Here is a 10,977-nt window from a genome sequence, read left to right as displayed (position 1 = left end):
GGAGAAGAATGTACATGGAGTACAAAATCGTGAGACGCTATTTATTTTTATTTATTTATTTTTACTGTAAGAGACGCTTTTGAATATTTAATTACTAAAAACATTAAGTTATAATGTATTGGGGAATAATTTTATTAATGAAACCTAATTAAGGACTAAAATTGTATTTTCTCCCCTTGTTTATCATCGTTTTTTAGTTAAACTTTATTGGTTTTATATAAAATAATAATTTTTTTACAGTAAAACTTGTAATATTATTAAGAAGAGTTTAAATCTTCTAATACAAGATCCACTAACCAAAACGGTAACATCCCTACTCCCAAATAAACGAGGAGGGGAAAAAAATTGTAAAAGAAGCTAGCCTATGGGCTATGCTATTAGCCGATCGACGACAATGATTTAACTTAATAATCAGACGAGAAGTCAATAGATCTTTATCCTTTGCAAGAGCGCCGATATAACTATAATCCTCTTCTGAATTAGTGACTGTTTGCACCGTCAAAAGAGCATACGAATAGATATCATGAATTTCCAATCCTTTTCCTAGCACCAATCGCAAACCCTCCATAATCGTTGTGAGCTCTCCATAAACAACCGAGTGAGGCTTTGATATCTTCTTTCCAAACGCCAATAGAACCTTGCCCTCATGGTCTCTCAATACTCCTCCCACTGCAAATCTATTTAACTGTTCCCACTACAAAAAAATAAGCCATTTAATCACGGTTTTCTATAAACCGTGGCTAAATTTAGTAACGATTTCTTAAAAACTGTGGCTAATTAGCCACGGAAATTATAAACCGTGGCTATGTAGCAACAGTTTATTAAAAATCGTTGTTACTTAACCACGGATTAATAAAAAACCGTGGCTAAATTTAGCCACTATTTTTAAAACCTTAGCTAAATTTAGCCACGATTTTTAAAACCGTGGTTAATTAACCACGGATTTTTAAAAACCGTGGCTAAGTTAAGCCACGGTTTATAGAAAACCGTGGTTAATTAGTTACGATTTTTTAATCCGTGGTTAATTAACCACGGTTTTTAATAAACCGTTGCTAAAATAGCCACGGTTTTTTTATAAACCGTGGCTAAAGTTAGCCACAGTTTTAAATCCATGGTAATTAGTCACGGTATGTAAAAAACCGTTGCAAGTTTAACAACGCTTTTGTAAAACCGTGGTTTATTTAACCACGAGAAAAAAAATCGTGGCTAATTAACCACGATTTTCTATATATCGTGACCAATTAACCACGGTTCATCTGTGGTTAATTAACAACAATTTTTTTAAAAATCGTGGCTAAAGTTAGCCATGATTTTGAAGAAACTGTTGTTATTTTAACCACGGTTTTTAATAAAACATATCTAAATTTAGCCACTGTTTTTAAAAAACCGTGGCTATGCCACCAAATTATATTCAACTCATTTCCTTCCTACTTTCCCAATTTTATTTCCTCCATAGTCAAATAAAGGGATTAAGAACATCCATGTCCAATAATAATAATAATAATTTTATTATTCCTAATTTATTTAATAAAAATGCATGTACTAAACTGAAAAAAAAAATCTTGATAATGAATGTTCCACTGCTTGTATTTATTATTATATGAACACTGTAAAAGTTATTCTAATATAATCAATTTTTTTAATAAGATATTACACACAAAAAAATTGTATTACATATAATTTTTTAACGTATTACACTAAAAATATGTATTACACTAATATTATGCAATAATTTAATTTTGAATCTATTGTGACAATTATAATAAATGGAGATATTTTTTTGCGATATATATATTTTATAATTGATATTATTAAAATGATTAATATTATTATTAATATCAAACCATTATAAGTATTATTTCATTTTGTTATAAGCATTAAAAAAATATATAACCAAAAATAAGTTTTTTTATGTCAAAAAACATAGAGTTATAGTCCAAGTTTTTGTGCTCTAGCACGCCAATAGACAACTTACTGTCCAGATCCCGCTCGCGCACGACAAATAGTGCTCTAGCGCGCCCTGGACAGAGAGTTAATATTTTGAGCTCGCTAGAGCAGAAGATGTTGTGACCGAGCGCGTTTAAATCATTTTTATTAAATAAAACCAGATCTCTGCTTCTTCAATCTCTCTCTCGTTCCACAAACCCTGTTCCCCCTTTCCTTTATTTTTCTCCCCGTAACCCTACACGCCGCTCGAAGACGAGAAATCACCGAGTAGAAGCCGGCTGAATCTCAAAACGAAGGTAATTTCTCCATCTTCATTTCCATTTACTCCAAAATCCTAATTAAGCTTCAATTCGTTGACAATAAATGTGTGATTTCGAATTGCGCTTTTTTCAAATCGAGACATTTCTTCTACATCCATCTATTCCCCTTTCCCGCGATTGAGCCATTTTATCCTTGTTATTGATTTCCTTAGGTTGATATATAGATCTTATAATTAATTGATTATAATTTTATTCAAGTATATATACGATGTGTTCATAGATATTTTGTATTATTCACTGATATGTTATATCATAATCGGTAACGAGAATTCTGACAATGTGGCGCATCTTTGACTTCCGAGTTTCCATTTTTTCAAAATTTTCACAATTTATCTCAATCCTTGGAATGACGGATGAATGATGTGAGGTTATAAAGCAATCAAAATTATATATTAAAGTATAAATTTTATTTTGTTTGCAGGGAACCTTAAAAAACCATTTACATTAAGTTAATTTAGATGTCAATAATGAATGGATACAGAAGATTAATTTATAAATGACTCGCCAATGTCAATAATATATATAATACATTAGCGAGTTACAATTAATCTTTTTTATAAAGCATTTATAGTTAATAAATTTTGCTCCTTAGAAGTTGGATGCTTAGATGTTGGAATTGGTTTAGCCATTAATGAATAACTTATGGTCTTTTCTTGGTCGTCAAGCTTGGGTTACAAGCTTAAAGCAGTATTTCAGGGAATTCGTGGATGATATCTCACTATTATTTACTCTAGAAATGATTTATTTTAGGTATTGTGTTTTAGAATTCACCATGCTGTCTATTTACAAAGAAAAAACACTATGTTGTCTATCATATGTTTCAAAATATGGGATTCGTTATATATTTTTAACTTGCTTCAGATGTATCTTCTTTGACATACAACATGAGAGGATGTTGCGTAGATCCATCATCGAGAATAAATCACGTATCGTTCTTTTGCATACTATTTATGGATACAAGTATATTCATCTTTATGTTTTTGTCTCTTTTCTTGTTCTTTCCATGTTACCTTATTTATAACAAGTTTGAATCTTGTCTTATGTGAATTTTCTCATAGAATAATGGTTGTTTCAGTGGAAGTTCGTTTTAGTATATATAAATTCAAACCAATTAAGCTTAAATTAAATGCAAGAAAAACTTTAAATTTGTCCAAGATGTGAAAAGCGTGCATATGGAATTCTTATCGAGGAATCTTGTGAAGCTATTGGAATTCTTATTAGTCAACTTTTCCTGACCTCAATTCAGTCTTGTATGTTGTCTTGCTTTTAATTGCTTGTCAACAGTTGTTTTGTCTCCTTAACAGTATTTTTGCTCTTTGAAATTGGAATTACTACGTTAAATATGGTTGTTGTTTTGATTATTGTTTAGTGTTTGTTTCTTTCGTTTTTTTGTTTATTAGCTGTGATTTTTTTTTCATGTAGAATTATATCTTTTAAATAAGGATTACTTGAGCAGCGACAACAAGTTTACGATCACCACCTATTCTCATACTCAAGTTGTAAGTATTTTCTGAGCATTTGTGGTGTTATTTCACGGAACTAGCTTCAGATTCTTTTTACGGGTTTCTTTATTTAATTTTGGAAAGAGTTAGTGCATAATATGTTCATGTTGTTTTAGCTAGTATTTGGATTTTTAATTGTTAAATGATATAATTTATATATGTTTTAGTGTTTGTTGTGGTATTAATTTTATTGGTTTCTATATGTGATACCCTGTTTCTAATCTTCTATACTTGATTAATTAAACACAATCGAACACGAGGAGTCGCGAAAAAACGAATCAATTTTTTTTTTTAAAGGGATCGCGCGCCCGCGCCTAAATAGGCGCGCCCGCGCCGGGACCTCGCAAAAACCAGCGCGCCCGCGCCGGGACCTCGCAGAAGCTAGCGCGCTCGCGCCCACGCCTCGCGGAACAACGGCGCGCCCGCGCCCATCTCAGCGCGCCCGCGCCGTCAACTCGGCAGCTGCACTCGAGGGCATAAAAATAACATCTTTACAAACTCAATTCGATGATCCCAACAACCAAGGTTCAATCCATAGCTCCTACATAAAATAAGAGATTCGAAACACCAACAAAACGCGATTAACAATACAAGTTCGACGATATAATTCGATCGACTAATCAAAACAACACAAGTTCAAATGACACAATCCTAAGACACGGTGTCTCACTTTTATCATCACACCCCGAGCTAACTCAAACGACTCGGTCCTGCTCATGATCCTCCTTTGCCAAGTACACATACAAACAAAGACAACAGCCGGATAAATCGGTTAGAAATATAATTTATAAGTAAAAGATACAGGCATGCAATATCAGATAAACACCTCAGATTGAAATGCAATAATCAATAACAAATCAAAATGAGAATGAATGTGTGCATGACTTCAAAACTCGGGACTATCAAATCTGATAATCGAAATATCAATCGGTATTTGGTTGGGATCCCGGGGCCAAGTCTTCACAACAACTCACCGACACACTCATTCGAGGTGGATGTTGTTCAACTCAACCCCTAGACTTCAGAGCAACTATAAGAAGTATTCTGTCACTTGGAAAAACTCGAAATCCAAGACCACTTCAATATAGCTCCCTAAATCGTCTAATTTCAAAACGAATCAAGAAATCGGCTCAATATGGATGCAAGTGTAAATAAAATGATCAATCAAATTCACCCAAACAAATAAACATGCAGTATGTGATTTTCGAGGCTCGAGAATCAATCGAACTCGAGTATTCAACCCCATTCAAATCAATGTCGTCTTTTACCTTTCAAGTCCGTCGAGGATTCAAATCTGAAAATAAAACGAACTCAAATAAATAATCAATCGAATCACAACAAATCAAAACAAATAAACTCAATCAATATACCGTCTTCGATTCTCAATTCGATCAACTCCTAAGTTCGATCCAAATCCGAAACTCCAATCCAAATATGAAAATGAAGATTATACGGATTCGATATCAATCTACTAATTCGACCAAACCCGGAAATCAAACCGAAACAATAAAATCTTCAATCCAAACTCGATTTCGACGGCATAACGGCTATAAACGGTCAAACCAAAAATCATCAACATCATCAAACCATTCTATACAATCCATATCAACTTCTCAACCAACAAATCAATCAAAATCCAACCAAAATCCAACACCCCATTTTCGAATTTAAGCCTAAAAATTCATATAAAATCCAAACTTCGTTCTTTTTCCAAACCGACTTCGAATACACAATCTATGCTAGCTCAAGCACAACATACTCGAAGATTATCAAATTCTGACAATACAACAAAAATCAAAGTTCGAGGATCGTAGCAAAACTTACGTCAGAACGAAGCCCTCGTTGCGGTGATCGTGAAATTCAACTCGGAATCAAAATCTGACGGTCGGATCGTGCGAATCAGGAGAAGGAAAAGCTTGAATAAGCGTCTCCCATGGCTTCTCGCTTCAGTACGTACGAATGGAGAGGAAAGGAGGAGAGGAAATAGGAGTGATGTGATGGAGAGGATGGCAACTTGCTTGAGTTAACAATTATAAAATCCAACTTTTGCATTTCGGTCCCTGAAACTCCCAATTTAATTCGATTCAGTCCCGGCTCAATAAATCTCCAAAATAATTAATAACAAATTCTGTTAATCACGAAAAATAATTTCAGGGCCTTACAATTCTCCCCCTCTAAGATTCTATTTCGTCCTCGAAATCTGACAGATCACAGACTGAAACAAGAAAGAACCATACTGAAAAGAACTCACCTCAATTGAACAATTCTGGAAATCGCTGCCTCATATCAGATTCGGTCTCCCAAGTCGCTTATTCAACTCCGTGACGACTCCACTGAATCTTCACCAACGGAATCGACTTGTTCCTGAGCTGCTTCTCTGTGACGACCCGAGTTCTAATCTCTCATAATCAATTAATCAACAATAATAGACAACAATCAATGTCTAAACAAAAGAATAAATAAATTTTTTTTTTAAAGAACAAAGCACCTCGCTCGATCGGTAAAAAGTTACCGATCGAGCGAGCACATTTGCTCAAACTCTCGGTTTCAAAAAAATTGGTGGCCTCTCTCGATCCGCAAAATATCACCGATCGAGCGAGCCACAATTCCTCAAGTTTCTGTCCAGGCAACATGGCCTCGCTCGATCCGTGATAAATCACCGATCGAGCGAGCTCATCTCCAGAAGCAGAACAGAAGAATTCTTTTGCTGTCACAAATGAGTTCCTCATGCATTTCCATTCAAGATCATCTCCTACAAGATCTCATACAAGATCTAATCAATAGCAACATCTAACATGCATTCTAACATGCTATAATTGATAGGAATAAACTATTACAAGACATTAAAACATAATCATAAACATGCAAGAAGTATTGCCATATCAACAAGAACAAGATACATCATGTTGTCTCAAAGAGTTACATCAAATCTCAAATCCTATAAACATCAACAAGACAACAACTAGATTATCTACAAGTCTTGGTACAAGTATCTAAAACATGCTCATGTTTAGAATTCAACTCTACATCATGACAGCTCACTCAACTCATCTAACTCGGATCATCACGTTATGTTCATCTCATTCCCTTGTTCTTCAAGTACGCCTTTGCCCGGTTCCACTCCCTCCTATTGCAATGACACATACAACAAAACAATAGCCGGATAACTCCGGTGAGAAATAGATTTCCCAGTAAAAGCGACGAAACATGCATAACAACGTATATCAAGATCATGATATAAAAGTAAATACAATGCATGTTTTTAAACAAGGCTCGTCTCATCATTCATCAGTTGGGATCCCGAGAAGTAGATATCATAACTGATCCACCGACTCTCCCGATCGAGGTGGGGTTACTTATCTTTCTTCTTTAGACTTCGAAACAATCATATATGCAAATCAGACGCTAGGCTAAAACAAACACCCAGGCCATACATATACAATTCCTCAAATCGTCTATTCGAACGTTTCCGTTCATTTCAAAATCAAGGAATAAGTCTTCAAGATGAATGCAACATATATATCATCATCAAGGCATTCATTATATCAACACTTATTCAATAGCTCATAGTAAAACACATAAGAGCAAATAATCAAACAAGTATGTGATTTAGGGGAAACTCGATACAAACCATCTCGAGTTGTATTCCCAATCAAATAATAGTCCACTTTTACCTTTCAAATATGGTGTTTAGGATGTCTTCTAACTTGTCAAAATCTATACAAGATCAATTACCAAAAACTCATCTCAAAATCTGCTCAACATCAACCCAACCTTCAACAAGAACTTCAAAGGAAACTCTACCAACCTTGTTCTATCGTTTATCGGTTTCGGAGTTGACGTTCTTGAGTTGATATGCCCTGTTCAAACACTGAAAGGATAGCATAACAATCAAGGAATCATCAGCTAATAGTTCAACAACTTCAAAATCCAAGAACAATAGCAAATCACTTCAATTCAAGAGTTTGACGGCATATCGGTATAACTTTGACGATTCCGAACATCTCAATACCAATAACAGCTATATACGATTCAAAACCAACATAATCTTCAAGATAACAACAGATAAAACAATCGAATCATAGCTGGAGATCATAAGAACAAGATATAACAATCAATCTTCAATCCAATCTCAAGAACACAAAAGATAGAAGCTTAACAACAACACTTCATATCAACATCTGATATCAGTCAAATTCGACTTCTCCAACCTTGATGAACAAAGAAGAAACTTACATCAAATCGAAGGTCTTGTCGAGAGGATTCCAAAACATCTTTCGGAATCGAAATCGGATATCCGTAGCTCAGGATACGTGGATTGAAAGATGAAGATGAAACTTGGAATTCTCTTTTGCTCTCAATCGGTTTCTTCTCTTTTTCTTTTGCTGAGTAAGTCTGATGGAATACACGTGCATGCTGAGCAATACATCCAATTTCTGATAAGTTCATTAGAAATTGCACTTTAGCCCCTTAACTATTCAATAATTGCAATTCGGTCCTCAAATTCTTCATTTATTCAATTTTAATCCTAAATAATTTAAGAATATTAGAATTTAAATCAAAACTCTAAATATTCCCAAATTAAATATTCTCGGATCAAAAGTAAATAATTCTGGGCGTTACAATTCTCCCCCACTAAAACACGATTTCGTCCTCGAAATCTGAAGTAATATCAACAGATCATATATCAAATATCAGATAACAGAAAACTAAAGAAGACTTACATCAATGAAACATCTCTGGAAATCTTTGCTTCATATCAGATTCAGTCTCCCATGTCGCTTCTTCCATACCATGACGACTCCACTGAACTTTCACAAGTGGAATAGTCTTCGTTCGTAGTTGCTTCTCTTTTCGATCAAGAATCTGAATTGGCTTTTCAAAATAACTCAAAGTCTCGTCGAGTTCAGCCTCATCAGATTGAAGCACATGAGATTCATCAGCAAGATATTTACGAAGCATCGATACATGAAAGACATCATGTATTCCAGATAACGATGGAGGAAGAGCTAATCGATAGGCGAGATTGCCTATTTTCTCCAGAATTTCATAAGAACCAATGTAGCGTGGAGACAATTTCCCTCGCTTGCCAAATCTGACTGTGCCTCTAAACGGGAAAATCTTCAAAAATACACGATCCCCCTGTTCAAAAGACAATGGTCGACGTCGAATGTTGGCATATTTCGTCTGTCTATCTTGAGCTGTCTTCATTCGTTTCTGAATAAGCTTCACCTGGTCATTCATATCACGTATCATATCAGGACCAATATCAGATACTTCAGAAATATCATCCCAATACAAAGGAGATCGACATTTTCTTCCGTATAAAGCTTCAAAAGGAGCCATTCCTATACTCGATTGATAGCTGTTGTTGTACGAGAATTCACAAAGAGGTAGTGATTCTTGCCAACTAGTGCCAAAATCATGCACTACAGCTCTCAACATGTCCTCCAATGTCTGAATAGTACGCTCAGACTGTCCGTCAGTCTATGGATGATAAGCTGTGCTCAAATGTAACTGAGTACCCAAAGCGTTCTGCAAACTATGCCAGAAATGTGATGTGAATCGAGGATCACGATCTGATACAATAGATTTCGGCACTCCATGCAATCTGACAACGTCACGGATATAAATCTCTGCCATCTGATCGTGTCTATACGTCATACGATATGGAATAAAACACGCTGATTTCGTCAATCTGTCAATAATCACCCAGATAACATCACAACCTCTAGAAGATCGAGGTAATCTAGTCACAAAGTCCATGGAAATATGATCCCATTTCCATTCAGGTACAGACAAACTCTGTACTGTAACAAACCAGACGGTCTCTTCCTCTCAGCCTTCACCTGTTGGCAATTCAAACATCGAGCTACAAAATCAGTGATATCAATCTTCATTTGCTTCCACCAATAATGAGTCTTCAGATCATTGTACATCTTCCTACCACCAGGATGAATACTGTAACGACTACAATGCGCCTCTTTCAGTAGTTGTTGACGTACATCAGAAATATCAGGCACTACAATGCGATTGTGAACGTACAGAAGATCATCTTGAACTCGATATTCAGATATATGCCCTGATCGAACTTTGTCAATCGAGTTCTGCACATTCTGATCAAGTTTATGAGCATCTCGAATTCTTACCAATAAAGCTGGTTCAATTTGCATTTGATAGAGTCGTAATGGCTGATAATTTGTATCAAATAATCCAGATAAACAGCAATTTTCAATCAAATTCGATACACCAATCATCGATAAGGATAAAGAACATACCTTTCGACTCAATGCATCAGCTGCTGCATTCGATTTTCCTGGATAATATTTAATCTTGCAGTCAAAATCTTTCAACAAATCAAGCCATCGTCGCTGTCTCATATTCAGTTCTGACTGTGAAAACAGATATTTCAGACTCTTGTGATCAGAATAGATCTCAAACTGTTTCCCGTACAGATAATGTCGCCAAATATTCAAAGCAAATACAATGGCGGCCAATTCAAGATCATGAATCGGATATCTGGTCTCATGAGGCTTCAATTGTCTCGAGGCATAAGCAATCACATGACCTCGCTGCATTAAAACACAACCTAAACCTCGATGAGATGCATCACAATAAACAGTGAAACCACCAGTACCTGAAGGAATCGTCAAGACTGGTGCACTGGTCAATCGTTTCTTCAACTCCAGAAAACTGGATTCACAAGCATCAGACCAGACAAATGGAGTATTCTTCTGAGTCAACTGAGTAATCGGCTTCGCAATACTGGAAAAATGTTTAATAAATCGACGATAATACCCAGCCAATCCCATAAAACTCCGAATCTCAGGAACAGATGTCGGTCTCGACCAACTGATCACTGCTTCGACTTTACTTGGATCCACAGAAATACCATTTTTAGATATAATATGTCCAAGAAAGACAACTTGTTTCAGCCAAAACTCGCATTTCGACAGTTTAGCATACAGTTTCTCGGCTCTTAAAGTCTTCAATACTGTTCTCAGATGTTCAGCATGATCAATCAAATTCTTCGAGTATATCAGAATATCATCAATAAAAATAATCACGAATTCATCAAGATACTTCTGAAATACACGGTTCATCAAAGCCATAAACACAGCTAGAGCATTTGTCAAACCAAACGGCATAACTATAAACTCATAATGGCCATACCTGGTTCTGAACGCAGTCTTAGGAATATCAGAATC

At 35.5% G+C, this 10,977-nt stretch overlaps 1 long non-coding RNA gene across 1 annotated transcript; it reads left to right on the top strand.

The window, feature by feature from the left end:
• The first annotated feature begins 1,971 nt into the window (after window positions 1-1,971).
• Window positions 1,972-3,809, top strand: LOC140873470 (uncharacterized). The gene is made up of 2 exons (XR_012148042.1): window positions 1,972-2,243; window positions 3,690-3,809. It is a non-coding gene; the product is annotated as an uncharacterized lncRNA (long non-coding RNA).
• Window positions 3,810-10,977: the final 7,168 nt, after the last annotated feature.

The sequence above is a fragment of the Henckelia pumila genome, unplaced genomic scaffold, assembly GCF_033568475.1.
Source record: "Henckelia pumila isolate YLH828 unplaced genomic scaffold, ASM3356847v2 CTG_601:::fragment_2:::debris, whole genome shotgun sequence".
Lineage (NCBI taxonomy): Eukaryota > Viridiplantae > Streptophyta > Magnoliopsida > Lamiales > Gesneriaceae > Henckelia > Henckelia pumila.
Note: the sequence above shows the minus strand (reverse complement) of the source record. Positions and strands in the feature narration are given on the sequence as shown.